This window comes from Megascapheus bottae, chromosome 19, assembly GCF_031878675.1.
Source record: "Megascapheus bottae isolate mThoBot1 chromosome 19, mThoBot2.hap1, whole genome shotgun sequence".
NCBI classification, from domain to species: Eukaryota; Metazoa; Chordata; class Mammalia; order Rodentia; family Geomyidae; genus Megascapheus; species Megascapheus bottae.
The window spans coordinates 25,726,820-25,744,898 of NC_143527.1; the positions used below are offsets into that span (position 1 = coordinate 25,726,820).

At 34.3% G+C, this 18,079-nt stretch overlaps 1 long non-coding RNA gene across 3 annotated transcripts in view; it reads right to left on the bottom strand.

Moving 5' to 3' along the window:
- LOC150049743 (uncharacterized) overlaps nt 1–18,079 on the bottom strand; it is a 45,238-nt gene that overhangs the window by 17,152 nt on the left and 10,007 nt on the right. The gene's annotated exons all lie outside the window — the stretch shown is intronic.

Consider the following 18,079-nt stretch of genomic DNA (forward strand, 5'->3'; position numbering starts at 1 on the left):
CTAAAGTTCTCATTTTTTTTCTTAAATAATTGTTTGATGCTTCACTTTGAAGGTCTGGTTCTGATTTTCCAGGACATTGTCAAATTCAGTATTAAACATGAACTTTGGGGAACCTGAGACTGATTGTTACCCTAAAATTACAGGATCATCATTAGCACTGGAGGTTTTAATAGATGGTTTAAGACTGAAGAAATGAATAAGTGTAAAATAATTTGGCTGTTATCAAATCTGGGGTCACTTCAGGTAGAGGGAAGAAAGGTATCATTTGCTACAAAGATGCATAAAACCACCATACCGGATAATAGGCAAAAAGTTTGCTGTCACACTTGCTGTTTTATCCGGCTTGTCTGGCTCTGCTCTGAATCCTGTCTTAAAAGCAGCATGCCAGTATTCTTGAGAAAGCCTAAACTTAAGTGACAGGACATAAATAGCTGGAGAGAAAAAAATCTAGTTCAATATAGGCCAGAGAAAATCCAAACCTCCACAAATCCCCACCCTCAAGCTCAGAAGGTTGGAAGATGTTAAGAGCATTACATCATCAGTGACTGCTCCCATTGGCTGATGTTTCCTCAAGGACCAGAACACCTGCTCCTTGGAATAACTCTTTCCTTCCCACCTGAAGCATCATAAACCTGGGCATCACAGGCTAGAACAAAAGCCCTCGGCAATAACAGCTTTTCAGCTGGGCACATCACTGCTTCAGTGTGTCTGCTGGTAAGAGAATGTCTAACCAGAGCACAGTGAGCCCAAGTAAACACACTCCTTAGGAACTGAAGAGATGCTGGTTTGACTGGGAGTTGAAAGAAACCTCCGGTGAAAGAAATCTGTTTGCTTTCTTCTCCCACTAGTGCTATCAGAAAAGATTCTCATTCTAATAAGTTTTGACAAGAGCTGGCAAGGGAAGCAGGTGCCAATGAATCCAACTAGTTGGAAGCATTAGAGACATCTTGGGAGCCAGGGGATAGAGCTGTTGCCATGGGAACTAAGTGAAAGGTGTTTGGTGATGGCTGGTTAGGAGCCTTGTTTTTTGTTGTTGTTGTTTTGTTTTGTTGTTGTTTTTTGCTTAGACAGAGCTGAACAGCTGCAACTCATGCTTTCTGTTTTTGATTACAGCATCAATGGGTAAATCCCTGTCGCTCCTTCTCTCCATAATCACCCTTAAATAGGATATCAAAAAGTTAATTTCTCAAACTAACATGAATAATGCTGAAATATGAGGCACACAAAACTCCTTTGAGAGGGTGTGGGGAAGTATTGAGGGCAAACTAGGGCAGTTCTCTTTATATCATAGAGAACACAGTTGCTCCAAGGTCACTCTGTTGTGTTTCTTTTGAGTGAGATTTGAAGACATCATCTTGAGCTACAGAGCTCATGCACAACTTCAGTAAACATATTTCCATTATGTATATCTTGACATTTATACTTCTCAATTTTAGGATTCCTTCACATGTCCTGGATATGACCTTGAAACATAGAAGTGATGAAAGCAAATATCAGTCTTTGATTTATGCACTTTTTTGAAGTTTTTAAAGATATATGAAAGAAGTGAAAGAAAATGTTAAATTAAAAAAATAACAGTAGTTACATACCACCAAGTATATTTGGATCTACCACATATCTAGTTACAAAAGGATGATCAAAGATAGGACTGAGCAAGTAATGGAATCCCCTGGGCCAAACAAAGAAATAATGTAAGGATACATAGAGCTCTGAAATTAAGAAATGTGGAGGACAAATAGTATATCTGGTGAAGATATCCAATTATTGATTAAAGGTTTTCTTTCCCTTTAAAACCCAAGAAGAACAATTTGCAGATGTCACAGTATCTAGTAGATAGAATAAGAACCCCGAGCATGGAAGAAGGATGCCACTGGATAATTCACACAAGAACATGTTTACCAAAACTAGAATTCAATGAACACGCTCCAGAACCTCTAAAACATATTTTCCATGATTTATATTGGATAACTTCTCTTGACTTAGCTTAGCTTCAATTTAACTGACGATCTTTGTTATTTCCTGCTTCCAAATCAGTGCGGAAACCACTCATGAAATGTGTTTAATAATTCTCTATTCTATGGCTGTCATCTTCTTCGATTTCATATCCAATAAATTTTATGTAGACACTTTGTGTCTTTCCATTTATTTTCACAAAACAATGTGCTCCTTACTTTGGAAGTGGAAAAGATTGTCAAATTAACGGTGTTTGTCACATAATCTTAACATAGATTTTTCTCCAAATTTACATCTGTTATTTATCTTTTCCTATGAGATTGGAAAATTTTTTCCTAGCCTACATGTGCCAAGTCATTTTTGAATTTATTTTTTTTCATTTTTAGGTATCATATTTTGAGACTTGGAAACTTATTTAAAGCCTTAGGCACTGTAGGTATTATTTTTGATGGGGGGACTCATTGTTCATATTCCATTGTGTCATTGAAAGCTGTGGGGATGTGATGGTTAATTTTCCACCATTTCTCATCTTTAGCTATAGTAAGTGTGACCTTCTAAGGTTCTGGAATAACCAACCCCCAGATACAAAGACATAGATATTAGATCAGAAGTTGGAGGGTGGCGAGAATACATTGAAGTGGTAAAGTTCATGAGATATGATGGTGTGTGCTATGAGGTGATTTTATTTTGAAATATTAATCTATTTCTACTTTTATTTAGCTTTCCTCCCCATATCATTCAAGTGGTTCAATAATTCTGTCAGCTCTGCTATTTTCCTTTGGGGAGGAAAGTATGGATAAGTGGGAAAGTATGTGTTTCTGGATTTTGTGCCTAACATGCTTAAGCCTTTTGTGATTTAAAGTTACAAACAAATTGTCTGTGAAAGAGGCAAGAGAAAGGGTGTAGGGCAGCGAAAGAAAATGATTTTGAGAACAAAATCTGTACCTCTTAAAAATAGGGAATTGGATAGCACATATGGTGCAAAATTCCAGAGACAGATAGACACCCAGAGAACAGAAAGCTCTGCCAAGTCTCCAACCCTCAAGTTCAGGGTGGAAGGACAACCAGCTCTGAAGATGAGTTTCAGATAGACAACCTATGGCAATAAATAACATGTGAAACATTTTAGAAACCTCTAATTGGTTTAAGGTGAAGTGGTTGTCGTGAGAATTATTTTCAGCATTTCTTTGATTAAAATTTCAATACATCAAATAACAAGCTGAGCATGTTTCAATCAGTAAAGAATTAACACTCTCAATTGTATGAAACACTAAACAATAATACATCCAAATTGATAGAAGGTTACCATTTAAATAACAGCTTATCAGAATATCAAATATTAATAGTACATTTTCCATACGAGCAGTAATAATTTGTTTCTTCCCTGTGAATTGTTCTATTTCTTGTTTAATTGCATCACTTAGAAATTTTGTAACAATGAAGGCAGAATGCAGTGGAAAATGAAATCTTTCATTGTTTCAAAATTTAAAGAGTATGCTTTTGATTTTAGTAAGAAAAATAAAGTCTTGGTTCTTTAAAACAACCCTTCTCTGGTTGAAAATAGGGGAAAGATTTCTATTCCTAATTTATTTAGAGGTGTAACAACGAGTGAATGTAGAATTTTACACAATGCCATTTTCTGTGCTTATTAAGCTGAAATAATATGAGCCTATTATTTTCACCTATAATTTATTAATGCATTCAATTACTTTAATATGGTTTATACTGTTTAGGCACTATATTATTTTTAAAATAAACTCAACCTGATCACAAATTGGTTTTACATTATAAGTGAATTTTTAATTTCAGAATATCTACTCAGATATAGTTTGTATTTTAGTTTTATCTGGATGCATTATGTAGGTTATGCTCAATCCAAAAAAAGGATGTGATATTGATTGTTATTTTTGATTATGTAAACAAAGCATGTACAAAAGTTTTGATCCTTTTGGTGGATTATAAAAACTATCAGAAAGGCCAATTGAAACCGGTGTTTTTGAAAAGCATGGTAAAAGTCTTAGGAAGTCTTTGACAATTATGCATTTTCCTTTTCTTCCTGAAACTTATGCTTTGAAAAACTTGATATCTCATACATTTTCAACTTATTGATACAAATGTATAGCATTATATTATGGTTTTTGCTGGTGTACTGAAGGTCTACATTAATAGTCTTATTTACACATTAAAATTTCTACCATATTTTTGTATATTTATTTCCAGATGCTGAACTCTGAATAATTCTCTCAGTTCCCCTTCACTTTACAAATTTTCTCCATATTAAATCTGCTTTTAGCATGTTCGTGGTGTTTCGCTATCATATTATATTCTATGTGCTTGTTGAATTTATTTTTATTCTTTGATAACATTTTTGTATCTATGAACCTACACCATTTTTCTCATCATCATTAGAATAGTTAAATAATTTTATATCATAAATTTATGCTTTACTTTGTTTTCTTCTTTTTACAGCCAACTAAAGTTTATTCAAAGCTTATTCAAAGCTTTTCCCACTGAGAAAATTTATTCTTCTACTATTTCTATAACTACTGATACTCATCTCCTCTATCCCATAGACTTGTCATTCTCTTTCTAGAAAGAGATAACTTAAATGTTCAAATTTAAGTCTCTTGTCACTCTCATAATAATTTTCTGGGAGCTTTACTATGTAATTAATTTTGTCCTCAAAAATTATTTTCTACTCATTTCATATAATAGATGTTAAGCACAAAACAATATTTTAGTCTTGAAAATATACCTAATTAATATATATAAACCTCATTTAAAAAATTGTGGGGCAGTCTATTCAATTATTGGTGCTGGAAAAACTGGGTAGCCACATGCAGAAAACTGAAAATTTACCCTAGCCTTTCGCCATGCACAAACATTAACTCAAAGTGGATCAAAGACCTCAATGTCAGACCGGAAACCGTGAAACTGCTGCATGATGAAGTAGGAGAGACACTGGAACTCATAGGCACAGGCAAAAGATTCCTGAACAGAATCCCAGGGACACAACAGATTGGAGAGAGATTCGATAAATGGGACTACCTAAAAATAAAAAGTTTCTGTACAGATAAAAGCATAGTTGCAAAAGTAGAGAGACAACCAACCAACTGAGAAAAGATATTTACCAATAATACATCTGACAAATGCTTAATATTCAGTATCTACAGGAAACTCAAGAAACGAATCCCCCCCCCAAAAAAAATAAAACCCAACAAATCATTCACTAAATGGGCAAAGGAACTAAAGAGAGACTTATCAGAAGAAGAGATTAAAATGGCAGAAAAGCATATGAGAAAATGTTCATCATCTATGGTCATAAATGAAATGCAAATAAAAACAACCCTAAGATACCACCTTACACCAATAAGAATGGCCAAGATTTTGAACTCAGACAATGACAGTTGCTGGCGGGGTTGTGGAGAAAAAGGAACCCTACTACACTGCTGGTAGAAATGTAAACTAGTTCAGCCACTCTGGAAAGCAGTATGGAGGTTTCTTAAAGAATTGAAAATTGACCTTCCCTATGATCCCACCATACCACTTCTGGGCATCTACCCTAAACACCATAACCCAAGATATTATAAGGACACCTGCTCAGCTATGTTCATCTCTGCAGTATTCACAATTGCCAGGCAATGGTAACAATCCAGATGCCCTACTGCAGATTAATGGATACAGAAAATGTGGTATACATATATACAATGGAATTCTACATAGTCAACAGACAAGATAAAATAATGATACTTGCAAGGAAGTGGATGAATCTAGAGCGAATCATGCTTACTGAGACAAGTCAAGACCTATGGAAAAAAAGGCACATCTTTAATATGTGGCTATTAGATCCAAACAGTACAAGAGCAAGGACTCAATATTTGCATACCCAATGCTATGGACATGGTAATGGAAAAATAAACTTAACAATATAGACATAAAATCCTATGACTCTATAGACACAATGTCTTATTTCATAAATTAATGTTTCTATGACATACAAACCTTTAGCCTAATTTTGATTAAGTTCTAAAAACTAAGTCCCAGTGATTGTTTATAGAGATTCCCTTCTTGAACACTTGTTTGTTAAACTTGTCATTTGAAATATGATGTAAAAATGTTAATAAATTATTTAATAAAAAATGTGTTGATTTGATTCATATGACAGTTTTACGTAAGTGGTTATTCTGAATTTCTGCTTTCTCTTTCTTTTTGTTTTTGTATTATCTGTAAGGTAAGCTGAGAATCTTTTTTCATTTTATTTTCATCTTGTTTTATTCTGTATCTCAAATAGGATATTTCTAGTGTCCTACCTCTTTATGAGCCTAGAAATCATGATTACCTTGGTTTTGCTAAGTAGTCAGAAAACTGCCAACCAACTACTGTGACAACAGGTAAAGTAAATAGGTGTATCTGCTGTCAGATTTGTTTTTCTACCTCTAGGTTTGGACAGCTGACCTCTCAGGTCAGGATAGTATGATGATTGGCAAGCACACTGGAATCCATACATCTCTAGATAGCTATTTTCCCAAAATCTAGTACTTTTAAATACAAGTAGATAAATTCTTATCTCATTTGGATTTAATGAAACCATGGTTAGAACAAAGAAGTTTAGTTTGGAATTCAGCATCAGAAAAAGTATACCTAAAGAATGTAAGAGCAAATTCAAGGCAAAATTATCCAGGAACTGGTGGATCACACTTCTAATCCTAGCTACTAAGGAGGTTGAGATTAGATTGGGATTTCAAGCCATCCTGGGCAGAAAAGTTCATGAGACCCATATCTCCAATTAACCACCTGAAAATCAGAAATGATGCTATGGCTCAAAGTAGTAGAGTGGTAGTCTTGATCAAAAAGGCTCAGAGATAGCACAGACTCAAAGTTCAAGCCTCAGAACTGATCAAAAATAAAAATTTAAGACAAAATCATAAGACTTGTGATTACAAGAGATTATTTAAATAATAAATTTCAAATTATATAACACAATGTCAAGGTTAATATTTCAACAAGATTGCAAATCATAACAACATCAAGAGCTTCAATATGTATATTTTTACTAGAAACAACAGTAAACCAAGAAGCTATGCAGAATATTTCAGATCATTTACATTGCTCCTTAATCAGCAGGTGAATAATAAAATATTACTTCAAATGAAATAAAGATATATAAATACACAATCCCAAACATACTATCACACATTTTTTCACATGTACGTATTCTGATTACTACACACAGTTTGAATGGTTTATTTCTGAGAAATGACAAGTTTTTACCCCAGTAACAATAGAAAAATAAAGGTTCTGAAGCAAGCATTCCACAGAGGATAGTAAGTGAACTTTGTCTAAACTGATATAAAACTTTATGATAAAAAACATGATAAATACTTACAAAGATAAAGGAAAATTAAACCAAGAGTTCGTTATTTCTCAGCCTTGTGTGTATGTGCACGTGTTCTTTTTTAAATCTGAAACTCTTAGAATAGAATCCCAATGGGTTTTCCTATTAGAATAAAACAAATGGTTTTAGTCTGCATTATTTTTGTCCTTGGAACATGGAAGTGAGGAAAATGTTAATGAGTCTTACGTGTGAGCGATGATCGTGAGAGGTGAGTAGCAGAGACCTTGTGTGCGAAGTTGATCCTTAAGCTAGAAAACCCATTGTGAGAGCTAAAATCAAAGTCTATTTTTGTTTATTCTCGCAGTTAATTAGGAAATGAAGTAAATCTAGGAAATGAAGTAAATCTTGTCTTAAAGGTACAGACAAAATTTTCTCTAATTAGTAGAAACGATGCTTGTGGGAGGGGGGAAGTGATTGGTGAGAGTGGATATGACACAAGGTAAAAAACAAAAACAAAAACAAAAAACTTTACTATCTTTCTCTTTCAAATTCCAGAAGAGGTAAAAAAATCTTCCAGTCTTCCTTTGAAATGTCAAAACTCAATCTTAATAATACTAGCCCTAAGAAGTCAGCTCTGCATACCAAAAGAGGCTGACAGTCAGGTCTGCTTGTGTCTGACTGAATGAACTCACAAGGGCAGGCAGAATTTCCTGGCTGGAGCTGGGGGTGAGGAATGGAATTTAAAACATTTCTACTGATTTAAGCCAAGTGAAGAGGGACAAAATTGCGTCAATTAGTGATTAATGTGAATTATTGAACAATCTTCTGAAACTTTCATTCCAGGGTGATTATACACCCTGAAGGTTAGATGAACACAGAAAGACATATTCTTTATCTAACATGTTCAGTAACTTGCTGGGAACATATTTTTAAAGAATATGTTTTATTATATTAAAGTAAATTAGGACATGAGCTCACACAATGGACTGTCCTTGGAGTCCTACTTTATAAATGAATAGGTGGCAGTTATTTTTCGGTGATGTATCATTTGAGTATTTGCTGTTCTGAGTAAGTCACCAGATTAAATAGACATAAAAAAAGTACTTTTCAAATATTCAACATTTTTGTAACATGCTCTGGCATAATTGTGCCTTAATAATTATATATTGAAGTCTTAAACCATTAGTACTACAGAATATGATTGTGTTATGAGACAGAGATTTTTTTAATAAAAAATATGGAGTCCTTAAAGAACTGAAAATTGACCTTCCCTACAATTCTGCCATACCACTTCTGGGCATCTATCCTGAACATCATAACCCAAGATATGATAAGGACACCTGCTCAGCTATGTTCATCTCTGCAGTATTCACAATTGCCAGGTGATGGTATCAATCCAGATGCCCTACTGCAGATTAATGGATACAGAAAATGTGGTATACATATATACAATGGAATTCTACATAGTCAACAGACAAGATAAAATAATGGCATTCACAGGGAAGTGGATGAATCTAGAGCGAATCATGCTTAGTCAGACAAGTCAAGACCTAAGCAACAAAAGGCATATCCTTAATATGTGGCTATTAGATCCAAACAGTACAAGAGCAAGGACTCAATATTCGCATACCCAATGCCATGGACATGGTAATGGAAATATAAACATAACAATATAGACATAAAAACCTATGACTCTATAGATATAATGTTTTATTTCATAAATTGTTATGATTCTATGACATACAAACCCTTAGCCTAATTTTGATTAAGTTCTAAAAACTAAGTTCCAGTGATTGCATATAGATTCCCTTCTTGAACACTTGTTTGTTAAACATGTCATTTGAAATATGATGTAAAAATCAATGTTAATAAATTCTTTAATAAAAAAATATGAAAGAAAAGAGATGGAGTCTTTACATCTAATTAAGGTAGATGTAGCTTATCACATTTGGCACTAATCCCATATGACTGGTGTTCTGATAAGAAGAGAAAAGTAGAACATACATACATATATACATATAGAAAAGAAGTCCACATGAAGAAACAGGGAATGGATGACTATCCTAAATAGATGACCATATAGGAATCTCAGACTTCTGATTTCTGCTTTGAGGAAATTGTGTCCTGTTATATAAGCACTATATCCTGTGTTTAGTATGTGGTGATAACAGCCAGTTCAGGAATGGATTGAATATTCCTGCTCCAACCTCATCCCAATTCAAACTTAACGCCCATGAAGCTTAATATGATGCACATTTTGTCATTAAGTGCTTAGTGTTAAATGACATTGTGAGAATGGACTCCTGATTCTGTGGGGCTGGTATCTTTAATAATACTAGAAAACTAGCTCTCCTGTGTGCCGCAAAAGAGGAAGCTATATAAAGACACCATGGGATGCACGTTACCTACAGACGAGAAGGTGAGTCATGAGACTGAAATTCAAATTATTGGCATTTTAAGCCGCGTGGCTCACACCTGTAATGCTAGCTACTCAGGAGGCTGGGATCTGAGGATAAGGTTCAAAGCCAGCCCCATCAGAAAAGGACCTGAAACTCTTCTCTCCAATTAACTTCTAGAAAACAGGAAGTGGAGGTGGTAGCCTTGGGCTGAAATGCTCAGGGACAGTGCCCAGGCTGAGTTCAAGACACATGACCCCCCCCCCAAAAAAAAAAAAACCTGGCATTTTAGACTTGAACTTGCAATTTTCTATTAGTATTACAAAAAATATTGTTTAGGCAACACACCGGTTGATAATATTTTAATTGGTGCTTGTGTGCAAGTGGTTCTGAGGATCAAATCTAGAGCTTTCAGCTTGCAAAGCAACTGTTCTACTTCTAAGCTATACTCCTAGTAGTAATAGTTTATTATGACAACCTGAACAAATTAATGTACAGGGCCATCAAATTACTACCTATCAGTCATATGTGTAAAAGTTAGGCTTCCAGAATTGATGTGTTTTAATCTCTTTCTAAAGATCAGAAACTGGAAATTATACAAATTGATTAATCAAAAATTTTAATAGAAAGGAAATTTAAGCAGATAATTAACCATTGTCTTCCTATCCTTTGAGAAGTCATGTATTTCCTTTGATAGTAGAGTCCAAAATGCCTTTGTCTTAAAATTCTTATCATTAATTCATGTAAATTAGAGGTAAAATTTATTGTTTCATGTACACTTAATTTTATTTCACATTTGTAATTGTCATTATTAACATTAAACCCATATTGTAATACTTTGGTATTTCATGGACTTTTCAAAGTATTTTAAAGTTACTTATCTATTTTACTTCTCTCAGACTAGAACACACTTGGAAAACCCAGCACTGGGATTTTGCCCAATCACTAAATATGAACAATATATCCCGTATAAAATATAAATGTGTAAGATGATCCTATTTAGACATAAAGACTTCAAAAGAAGAATAGGTCCTCTTTGTTAACGAGCATAAAAACCTTAAAACGGACACTTCCTAGAACACTTGGCTAGATTCTCTTATGGGCCATTTAACAAACCAGAATGAAGGAAAATTGCTTTAACCAGATATCAATGCCTACTGCCTTTTCTTTCCTCTAGAACTGTGAGAAAATAAATTTCTCTTCTTCATAAGTTACTCAGAAAACATCCCTATTTTGACATTTTGTGGCAGCAAACACAAACAGATTAAGACATTGTTAGCGTCAAATCCAGGGTGATAAACTAACCTTCTGAATGTCTAAGAGATAAGAGGAATATACATTCAGTAGCAATACTAGATATACTGATGACAAGGGCTTTAGTCATGCTCATGAAGTTTAAATTCCTTAGGGATGTTCCTTAGGGATGTTGGATGTAAATCCAACATTAAATAATGTAAATGTGGCATTAAATAATGTATGTAAGTAGAACATTAAAATAGTTACATTATATAGTGCAAATATAACATGAAAAATAGTTACTTGAAGCTCTAATAAAAGTGAGTGTTAAAATAAAGGACACAACCCAGACCAATTCTTGGTAGGCAACTTCTCCGTTCACTCCAAAATCTTGACCGCGCTATTCATTAGCGTTTTCAACCTGATTGAATTTGGAAGGATCTTCCAACTTTCTCCAAGGATGACTACTGGAAAAAGAGATGGTCAACAGAAAGATAATGCTTCTGCAGCCCTGAATAGGAAAGCTTAACCAGTAGTAATTGAATTGTTCCAAGAATCCACTTTCTGGGATAAGACAGGAAACTTGATAAGCAGAAGAGATAGGCTCGATATACTTGCACAAAAACTTTCTGAATTTCAAAGAACCCACACTTAAGAAGCCATTACTGGTCTCAGTGGGAACACAGTGGGAAGGCACAGTACCTGTTCTCACGCATTTTCACTCTAGTTACAGGGTCAAGATTAACGCATTGTCAGAGATAATTTGCAGTCCAAGCAACATTCAATACATGCCTAAAGAATGGTATCCACATTCACTAAACTTAAATCCTCAGCCTTTAATGGACCAGTGACAGCACCCCAAGTGCGAAGAGAAGAGGGAAGTAGGCAATTATTCTTAGCAAGGAAGATAGAGGCCTGAGATTTATAACAGTGTTAGGGGTCAGAGGCTTTGTACCTGAGTCCCAAACCTAGCTGTAAATAAAAGACAACTGAAGAATGCAGAGAACTTTGAAGATATTATGATATTGGAGTTTTGTGTAAAATTTAAATTCAGATATGGACTGATAAGATGCCCTGTGAGTGGTACCTTATGTTAGGGGAAAAAAAAACTCAATAAATGAATAACATACTCAAGAAAAAAAAAACAAAAGTCAAAGCCTCAAGAAAAAAATTGTCTCATAAAGAGAATAGGTACTAAGTCATGTTTGATCAATTCAATTGATAGTGAAAATAGGAGTTACTAAAGTTTTAAGTACAGGTGACTGAAGGAACTCAAGAAGAGTGTAAAACTGAGAATTCTAAACTATCACAGCTAACCTGCAAGAGAGGTGTGAAATAGCAAAGCATATTTTTGTGTCTCCTTTGTAGCAGGGTGAAGAGAAGTGTGAGGTGAGAATAAACTATAAAGACAATTCACACATCTACAATAAGTAGCTTCAAAGAAATCTAAGAATCTGATTTCAGTGGTGTGTGTGTGTGGTATGTGTGTATATATGTAAAAGCTTTCTTGTAATGAGACCGGCTTTCAGGAACTGCTGATCCTAGGGGATTCTTGAGCTGGAAATAAGCAAATATGCCCTATGTAGGCCTGCTCCTCCTGTTGTCCACAGTGGATGGGAAGACAGCCCTTAATTCCAGTTCCATTAAGTGAACTCATGCAACACAATGATAAAAAAGTTCAGAGGTTGATTCTGAAGATGCTGTCTACCTGGACTTTGTTTTCCTCTCAAAAATGTTAATTGAATTGAATGGACCAGAATATTGATTAACTTCCAATTTAAATGAGTGTATAAACCATTATAAGTGCTATTTAGAAATAATATTTTGAAAAAAATGCAGATTTTCTTCAGAAAGAAAACTCAGAAGTCCATTATCTGTACAATGATATAGGCATCTGAATGGAGGCATGATTGTTTTTCTCTAAGACCCTCTTAGTCATATAACGCTTTATTTATATCAGATAAAAAAAACTGCAAGTACTTTTTTAGGGCAGTAAGTTTATAAAATAAAGTTTCGTAGACGTATCTTGGGAAATACAAGATGAAATCTTATAAAAATGAAATAATTTTGTGCTACCATAGACTGGTAACCATTGACTGAGGGGTCAACTCTTAAATTTGAATGTCTAGAATAAATGAATCCAAACAGATTTCTCAGGAGGCCTGCTGAAAACAAAATAGAAATGAAACAGTGACAGGGGGGAAGAGAGGGCAGAATGAATAAGAAGTGGAGGTGAAATTTTATGATAATTTTGTAGTCATAAAGTCATCAAATTTCAGGTTTGGCAGGAACCTAAAAGGTCATTCCTGTCAGTCACACATCTGATGCTTGAAAACACTAATTTTGCTCCGCTCCGGTGAGATGACTCAGTAAATCTGGACACCGCATTTTCCTTCTTTGGAAAGCACTGTGGCAATATATTTCCTCCCACCAAGCATTATGATGGCTCTCTGACACTTTCTTACTTACTTTCTAATTTTTATGTGGACCAAAGATGATTTCAATTTTTTAATCTCTTCTGTACATGTCAGATTTTTATGTATTTGAAATTCATGATCATATACAAACAGATGATATACTTCTACCTCCACCGAATATTCTATTTTTTTAATTATCCCTATTTTTTGAAATATATTGTTTTTCAATCATGTGGTTCTTATTCACAGTTATCCTTCTCTGAGATGTCTTTAGTTATTTTGTCTAATCTCTTGCTGTTCATTCAAGACACAATAAATGTTCAGATTTTTCTAATTATAATTTTTTCATAATTCCAAAAGAAGGATAAGATGAATATGATCCTAGTTCCTTCTTTACATAGATACTCCTCCAACATTTGGGTGGCCTCTTTTATAGTTGTTACAGTGTATGATCCAAGTAACATGTAACTCCTAAGCTTTGAATGAAGTATCTCCAGTTTTCATAGAATCTTTGGGGTCAAATCATAGGTGTGAATTATCTAATAGAAAGCCTTTTGTCTGACTACTAAATTTCTTCAATGGTTTCATTAATCCATTTACCAGCCTTTATTTATGATTTCATTACCCACTGTCATTTACGAAAAGGCAATTGCCAGAACCATAATCTCAGAATTGCTTTGCTGGTCAGTCCTACTGTGAGATGAATACAGGGCAGCATCTAAATCATCACCCAACCCCTAATAACAAAAAGGAATCAGTGGCTTACTTGGTGGATTCTGAAAATTCTTGGTTGAAACTTTTAGTTAGTTATTCAGATTCTCTTTCCTCCATTTCTTGTATGTTATCTTAGAGAAACTTAGGAGAAAGATGAATGTATATGCACTCCTGAATATAATGCATGACTTTTAGTCTCATTTGACTTTTGAGAAGCTCTGCACTGTGAACTGATCCAGGTGTGAAAAGTGGATAAAGGGCTGTTATTTTCTATCATGTGAACATATGGACTCTGGTCACCTAACATAAAGGTGTGGACTGAAAAGCTCAAGTAGCAACTAAGCCTACCATACCTTTGTTTTGCTGTTATGAACTTTATCGATTAGTAAATTTCAAAATCCACGCTATTTTGATAGATCCTTCTGACAAGTGACCTTTTATCTTAGATATTCTTACTTATAGCTGCCAATTAGTTTCTGCCATCCTGGGTTCCCTGAGTTTCTATGAAATCTATAAGATCAAATCATTGCTGAATCTCTCCTTCTTATATTCTGTTCAATTCAGCTAGGTCAGTACTGTTTCTGACATCTCTACAAAGTGGTTCCCATGAGGTGGTGAAGAGATCATACTCTGAGCTCCGTAGAAGCAACCAGAGGGATATTCAACATTACAAACTCTATTTAGATTTCTTTCTCTGTATTAAACCAAGAAATGCCTTATTTTGCTGAGACTATCACATTTTAAATTACCTCGCTGAAGAAAGAAAATATGGTCACTCTCTGTAGCTATTAAAGCTTACCTAATCCTAAAAGTCTATGGTAAAGGAACTAATCTCAATAAAGCCATCCTAATGATACCCTTTCTTCTTCAGGCTACTAAATCATTTTTCAAATCTTTTTACAATGATACAAATCAACAAAACCATACATCTATTAGGGATCAAGCTGATTCCACCCAAGTTTGATTTGGTAATAGGTATCCAGGGCTTAGCTGGTATCTCTGTTTGGTTACATATCTGAATCTGTGGGAGGTTGATGGAGATTTAGGGGGAGTTTTAAACGTATGAAAAGCTACTGAATTAGGCAAGTAGTTTCAAGGTATGTAGCCTCAGAAATCATTTAGATGAATTTTCTTCTGCTGGCCATGGTAACTGAGCAACCTTGGAGAATTTGGTTAAGAACAACTGTTACATAATACACCCTTTTCAAATAGTCCTATTCTACTCTTTAAATTTACAGTTTTGCAATCAAGCCTTCCAGCAGGAAATATGAAAAAAATATGTATTGAAATTCTACTTTAAATTCAACAAACCAAAATCTTTTGTTGCAGCCTCTTTTGCAACCTCTCAGCCAAAATATTAGGCAAAACAAGGAGATATCATTTCCATTTTGTGGTGTTTCAGTTAGCAATAGCAACTCTTACTTGGTCACTGGTATCCTAGTTACATTGTGTTTTAATATAAATTTGTGGATTTCTTCAACAAAGCATGCTGAGATTATAATTGAGATTTCATTAAACATATATGTCAATTTGGGGAAAAACAACATATTGGGCATTTTAATCTCCCAAACCATAAATGCTGTTATCTCAATATTTATTATTGCTACTTTTTCTCATTAGTGTTTTGTAGTTTTCATCAAATAGGGTCATATTTTGATGCTGTTATAAATAATGCATTTTTTTCCTGCGTGAGTTTATGCTTTGAGCCTGAGTACTACCCTGAGCTCCTTTTGTTCAAGGCTAGCTCTCTGCTCTACCACTTCAGCCACAGTGCCACTTCTAGCTTTTTCCATGTTAAAATGAAGATATGAGTCTCATGGCTTTTCTTGCGCAGGTTAGCTTGGAACTATGATCCTCATATCTCAGTCTCTTGAAGTAGATAGGATTAAATGGCACCTTGTAAGTTTTTATTGTGTAATACCTTTGGTATCTGAGTAAGGCTTTGAACCATTTCCTCAGAACTCAGCTTCCTGAGTAGCTAGGATTACAGGTGTGTGCCACCACACCTCACTTAGGCAGATTTCTTTATATGAGTGAAGAACTTCCTGGTTTTATGTTGTCTGGAAACTTGTTCAAAACTGGTTTAATTGTTTTTAAGTGTTTTGTTTCATTTTTGTATATAGCTACGTACTAAAATTTTTTGAATACTCTTTCTGATTAGATGCTTAATTACAAACTCAGTTTCTTTAATACACAATAGTAAAAGGTTTATTACTCCTGAAATCAAAATTGACAATCAGTTTATTTAAGAGTCTGTTTTATCGGAGTTATCAAGTGAATTTTCATGAAATACAATTGTACATCAATAGTCCTTCCTTGTTTTGCGGGCATTTGACATCCATGTCTTTCTTCCTACAAACCATTTTATACACAAGTTTATCAATTCTACTGTTATTTTTTGCTTTTTCATTTACAGTTAGATTCATTTATTCTCCAACTTTTAGGATTTTTTAAATTAAAATTGATTTGAAACTTTTTAATTTATTTTTCTCTATCTTTGGTATAATTTGTTTTTGTCTATATTTTTAAAATTTCTTCAGGTTGAATTATAAAACTTGACTTGAGAGTGCTACTATACTCTTTACCATTTTTTGATATTTTTTATTGTAATTAGTAAAAGGGTTACATGATATTTGCCAGATAGAAGGTGCATTAATTCACATACATTGATACCCTTTCACATGTCTTGGTCCCCATTACCCTCCCCCCCAATCCCCTCATCTTGTTTTCCCCCCTTCCCTATCCAATTTCAAATAACCAAATACAAATATATCCAATATATCAGATAACAAAGTGAGATACTGTAACAATATGAGATAACCAAGGGACAGCAAAAGAGATGAGAGATAACATAGTACCTTAAGGACAACAATCATTCATTATATGGCTTTTGTTTCTATATCCTAGAGGTCCTTTCAATTAGTGTCATACTATATGGCTTCATGTATCAAGGTTTACCATTTAATACAATAACTTTTCCTTTGAAAGTTAGCTCTGTTGCTCCTTATTTTATAGTTTATAGTTGTTTTCAGTATTATAGAGGGTATTAGAAAAATTATCTTTTTCACTGACACACCATAGATAATCTAAATTAAATGAACAGCTATTTGAGAATAATTGTAATAAACAGAGGTGTGGATACAGGAAAAAATATACAAATAGTACAGTAGCAAGCAGAATTGTTCCCCTCTCCCAGAGGTATAGCAGTGAAATCTGTAGATGGACCCTTGACAACTACACCCAAAGGTGGTTTGACACCTAAGTTGTAAAAGAATTGAAAGAAAGAAAGGATTTTTATTACAATCTGTGCAATAGAACTTACCATTTTTACCTAAGGCAGAGATCTAGGGATCGTGGTTTAAAAAACCATCCTGGGCAGAAAAATCTTGTGTGGTTCTTATCTCCAGTAAACTACTCAGAAAAGGCCAGAAGTGGCACTGTGGCTCATATGGTAGAGCACTTGCCTTGAGCAGAAGAAGCTAAAGGACAGTTCTAATGCCCTGAGTTTATTCCCCAGGAACAACAACAACAACAAAAATTACCTGTCTTATTTCTTATTTCCGTCTAAATTAGAATATTTGTCCTAGAATTCTATTTGTACTCTCATGTGCTTCTGGGTTTCAGGTGATGCTAGATTTAGACTGAAAAATTCAATGAATGCTATTTCCATATGTAGTTACTGCAGTTTGCCCATTTTTCCCCAATAATTTTTCAATCTTTCTCTGATACTTTTTTTTTAAATCCATGTCATCTCTTAACCTGTTTTTTTTTATTTGTTTTATCTGTTGGATTCTTAGTATACTTTTACAGTTTTCCTTTTCATCTTGTCACGACATGAAGGACTAAAGTAATATTATTTACTCAAGAACAAGATCGCCTTTTACCAAGCCTTTAACAAATGCAGCGAGAAAAGCTAATTAAGCATAGATTGTAATTTTAGAGTTACTCTTAATGCTTTCAGTCTGACAACAGATTCAATGTCCTGTTCTAGATGACCAATATTTATCATCAGTACTGGGATACTACTG